At 47.4% G+C, this 11,192-nt stretch overlaps 1 long non-coding RNA gene across 1 annotated transcript; it reads left to right on the top strand.

Annotated features, from left to right (window-relative positions):
* The first annotated feature begins 2,524 nt into the window (after positions 1-2,524).
* On the top strand, positions 2,525-7,030 carry LOC135560243 (uncharacterized). The gene is made up of 2 exons (XR_010458839.1): positions 2,525-5,907; positions 6,337-7,030. It is a non-coding gene; the product is annotated as an uncharacterized LOC135560243 (long non-coding RNA).
* Positions 7,031-11,192: the final 4,162 nt, after the last annotated feature.

Below are 11,192 nucleotides of genomic sequence, written 5' to 3'. Positions count from 1 at the left end.
CACAGGATAAGTCATCATCGGTGAGATCGGTTTTACTAATTTAATAATCAGATCCTCTGTAACATCTCTGCTCGTTCACTGTACTAGCTGTGTACATTGGAAGACAGATTTCATTCTGCTTACATACAGCAGTGGCGATTTTAGCATGTAGATCTTGGTGGGGCAAAATAAAAAAGTGGGATGCATGCCAGCAAAGCCAATACACAACACAATACTAAACGATACATTAATTGCACTATTACGGTGACAAACGGTGGCCACAAACTGTTCGGGCCTACATAAAGCTGTCCCAACAGCAGAGTCCCAACAGCAGTCCCTGCACCTTACCACAGCTACACCTGGCTATCAGCGGAGCCTTGTCTGTTAGCGAAACAGTTCATTCAGCCTCATTTACTGCCTTTAAAAAACATAGCTGATATGGCTGACTTGCTTAAACAACTGTGGTTTCTACTGACAGTTGAGATGTACAAACTATGGCATAAGGGGACGACAAGCGTATAAGGGGAAATCTGTCATTTCGATTAAGACATTAATGAGCGAGCGACGATGGACGTAGTCAATATAACTATTTGTTCAGCACTTTTGAAATGTACAGCGACAGAATTCAGAACATGGGCCGTTCTTACAGTGTACTCCCTGTTAGAGGTGAGTCAGACTCGAGTCACAAATATGATGACTTGCAACTTGACTTTAACACCAATGACTCGTGACTTGACTTGGACTTGAGCCTTATGACTCGACCTGACTTGATATAAACCTCCCCATCCCAAATATTAAAAAGGATGCTATTTAAAAAAGTGTGCAGCGCATCAACTCTTCATTTAATGGATTACAGTTTGAATCGGACAGCAGCCAATCAAATTGTACCAGCTGAGAAAAAGTTGTACGTGGCAGTGCAGAGGAACGTCAGCGGGTAAATTCAGATGGACCCTTTGGAAAGATGATGTATCAACAAAAAATGGATTGCAAATTGCAAACATGTGGGAAGAAAGTTACAGACGGAGGCGCAACAATTTCCAACTTTGTTCGACATTTGAAGCTGCACAAAGAACAGTAAGTCGTGGCTAATATAGCCGACGACTATATACACTGCTCAAAAAAATAAAGGGAACACTTAAACAACACAATGTAACTACAAGTCAATCACACTTCTGTGAAATCAAACTGTCCACTTAGGAAGCAACACTGATTGACAATAAATTTCACATGCTGTTGTGCAAATGGAATAGACAATAGGCACCCCCAATAAAGGAGTGGTTCTGCAGGTCACAGACCACTTCTCAGTTCCTATGCTTCCTGGCTGATGTTTTGGTCACTTTTGAATGCTGGCGGTGCTTTCACTCCTGTGATAGCATGAGACGGAGTCTACAACCCACACAAGTGGCTCAGGTAGTGCAGCTCATCCAGGATGGAACATCAATGCGAGCTGTGGCAAGAAGGTTCGCTGTGTCTGTCAGCGTAGTGTCCAGAGCATGGAGGCGCTACCAGAAGACAGGCCAGTACATCAGGAGACGTGGAGGAGGCCGTAGGAGGGCAACAACCCAGCAGCAGGACCGCTACCTCCGCCTTTGTGCAAGGAGGAGCACTGCCAGAGCCCTGCAAAATGACCTCCAGCAGGCCACAAATGTGCATGTGTCTTCTCAAACGGTCAGAAATAGACTCCACGAGGGTGGTATGAGGGCCCGACGTCCACAGGTGGGGGTTGTGCTTACAGCCCAACACCGTGCAGGACGTTTGGCATTTGCCAGAGAACACCAAGATTGGCAATTTCGCCACTGGCGCCCTGTGCTCTTCACAGATGAAAGCAGGTTCACACTGAGCACATGTGACAGACGTGACAGTCTGGAGACGCCGTGGAGAATGTTCTGCTGCCTGCAACATCCTCCAGCATGACCGGTTTGGCGGTGGGTCAGTCATGGTGTGGGGTGGCATTTCTTTGGGGGGCCGCACAGCCCTCCATGTGCTCGCCAGAGGTAGCCTGACTGCAATTAGGTACCGAGATGAGATCCTCAGACCCCTTGTGAGACCATATGCTGGTGTGGTTGGTCCTGGGTTCCTCCTAATGCAAGACAATGCTAAACCATGCTAGACCTCATGTGGCTGGAGTGTGTCAGCAGTTCCTGCAAGAGGAAGGCATTGATGCTATGGACTGGCCCGTCCGTTCCCCAGACCTGAATCCAATTGAGCACATCTGGGACATCATGTCTCGCTCCATCCACCAACGCCACGTAGCACCACAGTCTGTCCAGGAGTTGGCGAATGCTTTAGTCCAGGTCTGGGAGGAGATCCCTCAGGAGACCATTTGCCACCTTATCAGGAGCATACCCAGGCGTTGTAGGGAGGTCATACAGGCACGTGGAGGCTACACACACTACTGAGCCTCATTTTGACTTGTTTTAAGGACATTACATCAAAGTTGGATCAGCCTGTAGTGTGGTTTTCCACTTTAATTTTGAGTGTGACTCCAAATCCAGACCTCCATGAGTTGATCAATTTGATTTCCATTGATCATTTTTGTGTGATTTTGTTGTCAGCACATTCAACTATGTAAAGAAAAAAGTATTTAATAAGAATATTTCATTCATTCAGATCTAGGATGTGTTATTTTAGTGTTCCCTTTATTTTTTTGAGCAGTGTATTTTATTACTTTACTGTTGAATCATGTAGGCTATCGTAACGTTAAATCAATGAGCCTCCACACAGTCAATCAGTGTGGGAACGTGATCATTGCACCCAAGATTGAGCTACAACTGGCTAGGCAGTTGGTAGCCTAAATCCTGCCTGATGTTACTGCTGTTCCTAAAACCATTGACATATGTTAGCCTACTGTAACCACACAGAGAGAGAGTGTGTGTGTTAAGGTTGGGCGATTGTGTACAAGCCTATTGCGCCCCATAGCGATCCTCGATAGTCGATCACTATTGGGGAGTGTCTTTCTCATGACTACTGTCACACCCTGACCATAGTTTGCTTTGTATGTTTGTATGTTTTGTTTGGTCAGGGTGTGATCTGAGTGAGCATTCTATGTTACATGTATAGTTTGTCTATTTCTATGTTTGGCCTGATATGGTTCTCAATCAGAGGCAGGTGTTAGTCATTGTCTCTGATTGGGAACCATATTTAGGTAGTCTGTTTGGTGTTGGGTTTTTGTGGGTGATTGTTCCTGTCTCTGTGTTTGCACCAGATAGGGCTGTTTTATTAACTGAATGATATATTTTTTTTTACATTGTTTGCAATCTGGTATGTGACCCGTATTAATGCCAAAATAACATGCATAAGAGGCAAGCCCAGAAAAAAATACATTATTTTGCAAATATTGTGGGGCTCAAAACAGCCCCAACTGCACAGGTACTGTATAACCATTTGTATAAAATCAAATCAAATTTTATTGTTCACATACACATGGTTAGCTGATGTTAATGCGAGTGTAGCAAAATGCTTGTGTTTCTAGTTCCAGCCGTGCAGTAATATCTAACAAGTAATCTAACAATTTCACAACTACCTTATACACACAAGTGTAAATGAATGAATAAGAATATGTACATATAAATATATGGATGAGCGATGGCAGTGCGGCATAGGCAAGATGCAGTAGATGGAACCGGGTACAGTATATACGTATTAGATGAGTAATGTAGGGTATGTAAACATTATATAAAGTGGCATTGTTTAAAGTGACTAGTGATACATTTATTGCATCCCATTTTTTATTATTAAAGTGGCTAGAGATTTGAGTCAGTATGTTGGCAGCAGCCACTCAATGTTAGTGATGGATGTTTAACAGTCTGATGGCCTTGGGATAGAAGCTGTTTTTCAGTCACTCGGTCCCAGCTTTGATGACCTGTACTGACCTCGCCTTCTGGATGATAGCGGGGTGAACAGACAGTGGCTCGGGTGGTTGTTGTCCTTGATGATCTCGCCTACTTCAATCAATCACCTTCTCCACTACTGTCCCGTCGATATGGATAGGGGGGTGCTCCTTCTGCTGTTTCCTGAAGTCCACGATCATCTCCTTTGTTTTGTTGATGTTGAGTGTGAGGTTATTTTCCTGACACCACACTCCGAGGGCCCTCACCTCCTCCCCGTAGGCCGTCTCATCGTTGTTGGTAATCAAGCCTATGACTGTAATGTCGTCTGCAACTTAATGATTGAAGTAGGCATGCATGGCCACGCAGTCATGGGTGAACAGAGAGTACAGGAGAGGGCTGAGAACACACCCTTGTGGGGCCCCAGTTTTGAGTATCAGTGGGGTGGACATGATGTTTCCTACCCTCACCACCTGGGGGCGGCCCGTCGGAAAGTCCAGGACCCAGTTGCACAGGGTGAGGTCGAGACCTTAATCGAGCTCAATGACGAGTTTGGAGGGTACTATAGTGTTAAATGCTGAGCTGTAATCGATGAACAGCAATCTTACAAAGGTATTCCTCTTGTCCAGATGGGTTAGGGCAGTGTGCAGTGTGATTGCGTCGTCCGTGGACCTATTGGAGCGGTAAGCAAATTGGAGTGGGTCTAGGGTGTCAGGTAGGGTGGAGGTGATATGATCTTTGACTCGTCTCTCAAAGCACTTCCTGATGACGGAAGTGAGTGCTACGGGGCGATAGTCGTTTAGCTCAGTTACCTTAGCTTTCTTGGGAACAGGAATAATGGTGGCCCTCTTGAAGCATGTGAGAACAGCAGACTGGGATAGGGATTGATTGAATGTTTGTAAACACACCAGCCAGCTGGTCTGCGCATGCTCTGAGGACATGGCTAGAGATGCCGTCTGGGCAAGCAGCCTTGCGAGGGTTAACATGTTTAACTGTTTCACTCATGTTGGTTGCGTTGAAGGAGAGACCCCAGATTTTGGTAGCGGGCCGTGTCAGCGGCACTGTACTGTCCTCAAAGCGAGCAAAGAAGTTGTTTAGTTTGTCTGGGAGCAAGACGTAGGTGTCCGCGGCGGGGCTGGTTTTCTTTTTGTAATCCGTGATTGACTGTAGACCCTGCCACATACGTCTCGTGTTTGAGCCATTGAATTGAGACTTTACTTTGTCTCTATACTGAGGCTTAGCTTGTTTGATTGCCTTGCAGAGGGAATAGCAACACTGTTTGTATTCGGTCATGTTTCCGGTCACCTTGCCATGATTAAAAGCAGTGGTTCGCACTTTAAGTTTTGCACGAATGCTGCCATCAATCCCCGGTTTGTGCTTGGGGAAGGTTTTAATAATCACCGTGGGTACAACATCACTGATGCACTTGCTAATATATTTGTTCACCGAATCAGCGTATACATCAATGTTGTTGTCTGAGGCTATCCGGAACATCTCCCAGTCCACGTGATCAAAGCAATCTTGAAGCATGGAATTCAGATTGGTCGGACCAGTGTTGAACAGACCTGGGCACGGGCGTTTCCTATTTTAGTTTCTGTCTATAGGCTGGGAGCAACAAAATGGAGTCATGGTCAGATTTGCCGAAGGAGGGCTTTGTATTCGTCGCGGAAGTTAGAGTAGCAATGATCCAGAATGCTGCCAGCCCGGGTCGCGCTTTCGATATGCTGATAAAATTTAGGGAGCTTTGATTTCAGATTAGCTTTGTTAAAATCCCCAGCTGCAATACATGCAGCCTCGGGATATGTGGTTTCCAGTTTACATTGAGTCCAATTAAGTTATTTCAGGAGCCTTCTATCTGGAAGGCAACCCTTGCTTGAATTTCATCTACCTTGTTGTCAAGAGACTGGACATTGGCGAGTAGTATACTCGGGAGCGGTGAGCGATGTGCCCGTCTACGGAGCCTGACCAGAAGACCTCTCTGTCTGGCCCTTCTGCGGCACCATTGTTTTAGGTCGCCTACTGGGATCCAATCCATTGTCCTGGGTGGTGGTCCAAACAGAGGATCCACTTCGGGAAAGTCGTATTCCTGGTCGTAATGTTGGTAAGTTGACGTTGCGCCGACAGAGATGGTCGCCTTACTTTGCTTTCTTAGGAAACAATGCAGTATTTCATTTTTTATGTATTATTTCTTACACTGTTACCCCAGGAAATCTTAAGTCTTATTACATACATAAATCTGCTTATAAATGTATAAATGACTTAAATGTAAAAATGTATAAATGCCCTAAATTTTTCCTCTTGTTGTTCAGTAATTGTGGTATTTGTTAACCTTGTTATTCTCTTTCTGTGTCTGTGTCCAGCCTCTCCCCACTGATCAGTACATGGATGTCCATTAGCAGATACCTGTAGTTGTTCAACTCAGTACATGTAGCTTACTGACCATGTGTTACCCCTGTCTGCATTTGGATGTTTGTGTGTGACCTGTAGTAGTAAAGATGGTGTCTGACCCCAGTCCCTCCTCCTCCCACAGCATTCCCATAAGAGGCACCCCCTGCAGGAGATGAAGCAAGCGCACGTGTGTTCCACAACAGTCCAGTCTGAACAGCCAGGTCCATGGACATGCACTTACAGCCTTCCCTCATCCCAACTCTTTGTGGCTGACTCCCAGCATGCCTAGAGGGGTGAAGGAGAGGATCAGCCCGCACCCATTCCCAAAATGAGTGCCACTCACACAGTATCGCTTCTGGCTGTTGTCTGGCGTAGCCTGCATATATTTCTGCTCCGTGAGCTCTGTGAAGCCTAAATCTGTTCATGTGGTAACTCATAGTATACTCTCCCTTGTCCTCTCTATGGCATTGTTTTTGTTTTGGTTTGAAGGTAGAGTGAGGGGAGGATCTTAAGCATTAGACAGATTGGTGTTGCAGGAGATCCGTTGATCATGCATTAGGGGAAGTTTTCTGTTAGGCTAAAGAGGAATGCATGAGGAGGATAAGAGGGTGTTGTCCTGTTGTCATTGTTGGAAGAACTGACATTATTGCTCCCATCAACCTCACATCCCACCATGATGCTGTACATTTGTTATTCTTGGTGTCCCAGATCCTTTGATGTCACACCAAGCCTTGTGTTTTATTAATGGTCAATTAAGAGTGTAATGGGGGATGTTGACTTAAAACTTTTAGTAAATGTTACATGTTTTTGATAGAAGGTACTTTTATCATCATGCTGCTGCTGGTTTTGATTCCATTATTAATTTCCCCTGACAAACTGTACAATTGCAGTTCACAGTTTATGTTGAATGGACAGTATTTTACTGACTCCATAATTATAGTCAACGTATTTCAGGCCATTTAAAGGGGTAATCTGCAGTTCAAACAATAACAAAGTCTTTACCCCACCACTCTATTGATAACCAGCTGAGTGATGGGGTTGGCGAAAAGTAACCACTCTAAAATTCCTAGACAGAGCTATGGATGCAAGGACTGACCATCCTGTCACGAACGTCGTAGTGAGGAGACCAAAGCGCAGCGTGATGTGAATCCATTCTTTTAATGTAAGACAAAAATAACAAAGTACACTAAACAAACAAGACTATCAAAACGAACATGACCGCTATAAACACAGTGCAAACATGCAACATCACATAGACAATAACCCACGAAATACCCAAAGAAGATGGCTGCCTAAATATGGTTCCCAATCAGAGACAACGATAAACAGCTGCCTCTAATTGAGAATCAATCTAGGCAACCATAGACATACATGAACACCTAGATGGTAAACAAACCCATAAACCTACAAAACCCCTAGACAGTACAAAAACATCACCCATGTCACACCCTGACCTAACCAAAATATATAAAGAAAACAAAGAATACTCAGGTCAGGGCGTGACAGTACCGCCCCACAAAGGTGCGGACTCCGGCCGCAAAAACCTAATCAAAAGGGGAGGGTCCGGGTGGGCCTTTTTCATGGTGGTGGCTCGGGTGCGGGACGTGGACCCCGCTCTACCTCAGTCTACCCTCGCAGCGGGCCCCCGGACTGAAGATTATCGTAGAGGGCGCCACTGGACGGAAAGGCGCCTCTGGACTGAGTAGTGGCTCTGGCAGCTCTGGACAGGAGGGAGATTCCAGCATCGCCGGCGTGACAGGCGGCTCTGGCGGCTCCTGGTTGGCTGACTGGAGGGAGACTCTGGCGGATCCGGACGCGAGGGAGACTCTGGCGGATTCCGGACGCGAGGGAGACTCTGGCGGATTCCGGACGCGAGGGAGACTCTGGCGGATTCCGGACGCGAGGGAGACTCTGGCGGATTCCGGACGCGAGGGAGACTCTGGCGGATTCCGGACGCGAGGGAGACTCTGGCGGATTCCGGACGCGAGGGAGACTCTGGCGGATTCCGGACGCGAGGGAGACTCTGGCGGATTCCGGACGCGAGGGAGACTCTGGCGGATTCCGGACGCGAGGGAGACTCTGGCGGATTGCGATCCGTCGTGGTAGGTTCCGGACTGCGACCCGTCGTTGGTAGGTTCCGGACTGCGACCCGTCGTTGGTAGGTTCCGGACTGCGACCCGTCGTTGGTAGGTTCCGGACTGCGACCCGTCGTTGGTAGGTTCCGGACTGCGACCCGTCGTTGGTAGGTCCCGGACTGCGGCCCGTGGTGGGAGGTTCCGGACTGCGGCCCGTGGTGGGAGGTTCCGGACTGTAGACTGTTGCCGGAGGTTCCGGACGGTAGACTGTTGCCGGACGCTCCGGACTGGGTACTGTAGCCGGACGCTCTGGACTGGGTACTGTAGCCGGACGCTCTGGACTGGGTACTGTAGCCGGACGCTCTGGACTGGGTACTGTCGCCGGACGCTCTGGACTGGGTACTGTCGCCGGACGCTCTGGACTGGGTACTGTCGCCGGACGCTCTGGAGTGGCGAGGCGCACTGTAGGTCTGGTGCGTGGTGCCGGCACTGGAGGTATTGGGCCGAGGACACGCACCTCCGGGCTAGTGCGGGGAGGAGGAACAGGGCGTACTGGACTGCCGAGGCGCACTATAGGCCAGGTGTGTGGTGCCGGCACTGGTGGTACCAGGCTGGGGACAGGCACCTCAGGGCGAGTGTGAGGAGCAGGGACAGGGCGTACTGGACCCTGGAGGCGCACTGGTGGCCTGGTGCGTGGTTCCGGCACTGCTGGTACCGGGCTGGAGACACGCACCTCAGGGCGAGTGCGGGGAGAAGGAACAGGGTGTACTGGACTGCCGAGGCGCACTATAGGCCTGGTGCGTGGTGCCGACTCTGGTTGTACCGGGCTGGGGACATACACCTCAGGGCGAGTGCGGGGAGGAGGAACAGGGCGTATTGCACTGCCGAGGCGCACTATAGACCTGGTACGTGGTGCCGGCACTGGTGGTACTGCGCCGAGAACACGCACCTCAGGGCTAGTGCGGGGAAGAGGAACAGGGCGTATTGGACTGTCGAGGCGCACTATAGGCCTGGTGCGTGGTGCCGGCACTGGTGGTACTGGGCTGAGAACACGCACCTCAGGATGAGTGCAGAAGCAGAAACAAGACACACCGGGTTGTGAAGGTGTACTGGAGACCTTGTGTGTGTATAGCCGGCATCAAATCTTCCGGAACTTTAACACAAGTTTCAGGCTGAGCACGAGGAACTGACACAGGTGGCATCGGACTGCTAACACGCTCCTCAGGGCGAATGCCGTGCATACTACGCCAAACCAACAGCTCTCTCTCTTCATTCTCCTCCAATTTCGTCAACAACTCCTCGAATGTCTCATAATCTCCCCTCCGTTCACTCTCCTCCAATCTGTCCAATAACTCCTCGACAATCTCAGCCTCACCCCTCAACTTCGCCGACTGCTCCAAGTGCCCCCCTCCAAGACATTTTTTGGGCTGCCTCTCGGGCTTCCAGCCGCGCTGCCTCCTCATACCGGCGCCTCTCTGCTTTTGCTACCTCCAGCTCTGCCTTGGGGCGGCGATATTCCTCTGGTTGTGCCCAGGGTCCTCCGCCGTCCAGAATTTCCTCCCAAGTCAATGAGTCCTGCGATCGCTGCTGCCTTTTACCACGCTGCTTGGTCCTTTGTTGGTGGGTTATTCTGTCACGAACGTCGTAGTGAGGAGACCAAAGCGCAGCGTGATATGAATCCATTCTTTTCATGTAAGACGAAAATAACACGAAGTACACTAAACAAACAAAACAGAATATCAAAACGACCGTGACCGCTATAAACACTGCGTGCAAACATGCAACATCACATAGACAATGACCCACGAAATACCCAAAGAAGATGGCTGCCTAAATATGGTTCCCAATCAGAGACAACGATAAACAGCTGCCTCTAATTGAGAACCAATCTAGGCAACCATAAACATACATGAACACCTAGATGGTAAACAACCCCATAAACCTACAAAACCCCTAGACAGTACAAAAACACATACATCATCCATGTCACACCCTGACCTAACCAAAATATATAAAGAAAACAAAGAATACTCAGGTCAGGGCGTGACACATCCATGATAGCAAAATTATACTTTTAACCATGTTGAGGCTATATAGTGTTTGTTTATAGTTACCTTGTTAACAAGCAAATGAGGAAAACAAAAATATGTTTTGGGTTTGGAGGGGGTACGACAACTAAGTTCATGAGGCATTTATAAGTTAAATTCTTCAAGAATCAATGGATATATATAGTATTAATTTAACAGTCCAAATATTGATGTAGCAATCACAGATTGCCCCTATAAGCTGAGGGACAAAAACATTAAGTATTGAATTACTGATAAGGTCTAGTGTCCAAACTAAATTACTCATCAGTCTTCATCACTGTCCCATATTGTAGATAGTACCACACAGTCAGACATTCCTCCAAGGTGACCTAACCAAAGCACACAGCCTCTAAAGCCAAGCTATTGTCCAGTAACTACTGTCTTCAGTTTATTTTTTAAAACCTCTAGTTTGATTTAAAGTATGTGTTTGGATGTGTATGCATGGTGAATGGTTTAAATCTGCTCGCAAAACCATGTCAACTGTACAGTACTGTGCTGGAAATAGATTAGAGTCCATAGAGTCCAAATTCTCTAGAAAAGCACAGTCATTATTTCTTTAAATTAGTTTCGATAGAGAAATATGGCGATACAAGTGTAATGTGGAAACCGGCACTACATTTTCAATTAATTGCTGATCATTTGAAAATCTGACTTGGTTTAAAAAAATAATTACACTGTGACAAGTTGCCTTTTAAATGATTGTTAAGTAAGCTGCTTTGTAGGAGGGTATCCCCCTTCATATATGGAATCTAACCCATGGTGGATATCACCAACTGGTTTGAATGTAAAACTAAACAGATATATGTATTCATTTGTAGACATCTGCTCTCAATGAA

The sequence above is a fragment of the Oncorhynchus nerka genome, linkage group LG15, assembly GCF_034236695.1.
Source record: "Oncorhynchus nerka isolate Pitt River linkage group LG15, Oner_Uvic_2.0, whole genome shotgun sequence".
NCBI classification, from domain to species: domain Eukaryota; kingdom Metazoa; phylum Chordata; class Actinopteri; order Salmoniformes; family Salmonidae; genus Oncorhynchus; species Oncorhynchus nerka.
Note: the sequence above shows the minus strand (reverse complement) of the source record. Positions and strands in the feature narration are given on the sequence as shown.